This window comes from Phoca vitulina, unplaced genomic scaffold (assembly GCF_004348235.1).
Source record: "Phoca vitulina isolate PV1807 unplaced genomic scaffold, GSC_HSeal_1.0 scaffold401, whole genome shotgun sequence".
NCBI lineage: Eukaryota > Metazoa > Chordata > Mammalia > Carnivora > Phocidae > Phoca > Phoca vitulina.
The window spans coordinates 26,039-26,683 of record NW_022590088.1 but is presented as its reverse complement, the minus strand read 5'-3'; the positions used below and the strand labels follow the sequence as shown (position 1 = coordinate 26,683).

The 645-nt window shown below is 37.8% G+C and overlaps 1 pseudogene; it reads right to left on the bottom strand.

Annotated features, from left to right (window-relative positions):
- Positions 1 to 59: 59 nt before the first annotated feature.
- On the bottom strand, positions 60 to 416 carry LOC116629221 (annotated as a pseudogene).
- Positions 417 to 645: the final 229 nt, after the last annotated feature.

The following is a 645-nucleotide window of genomic DNA, read 5'->3' as shown; positions in this document are numbered from 1 at the left end:
TCTTTCTTTCTTTCTTTCTTTCTTTCTTTCTTTCTTTCTATAAGCTCTGACCAGTTTTATTAAGGAGGAATTTCATGTGATTTACTTTTCACTGGCCTGGTTCTAATGATATCAGAATCAAGTGGATCAATGATAGCCAGTATGCATATTCTGTAGTATTTACCACATGCTGTGCCCAGTTCAATATTATGGCCACTGTAGTGATGGACACCAGTTTAAGCCATGGCATAGTATTCTATTTCAAATTTTCTCAAGGCTGGGGTATTGTTGGCGAGGATGAGCAGTTTTGCTCTGTCATGTGTGATCATTTTCAGAGTCTGCTTATACCCCAGCATGTACTTTCTATTTTTCATAATGAGTTGGAGCCTAGAGTTGATTGACTCCAGTGACTTTTTTGTCTTCTTTGAGGCCACCATCCTCCTCCTTAGGTGCAGGATGGCCCCAATGAAGAGCAGTCACCAAGATAGCCAAGAGCATGAAAGGAGAATTTGTTTTGTTTCTAATTACATTCCATTGTGGTTAGGAAACATACTTCATATGATTGCAATTCTTTTAAATTTATTGAGGCTTATTTATTGGCTAATGTATGGCCTATCTTAGGGATTGTTCCAGTGTACTTTCCATGAATGTGTATTACAAAGTTTC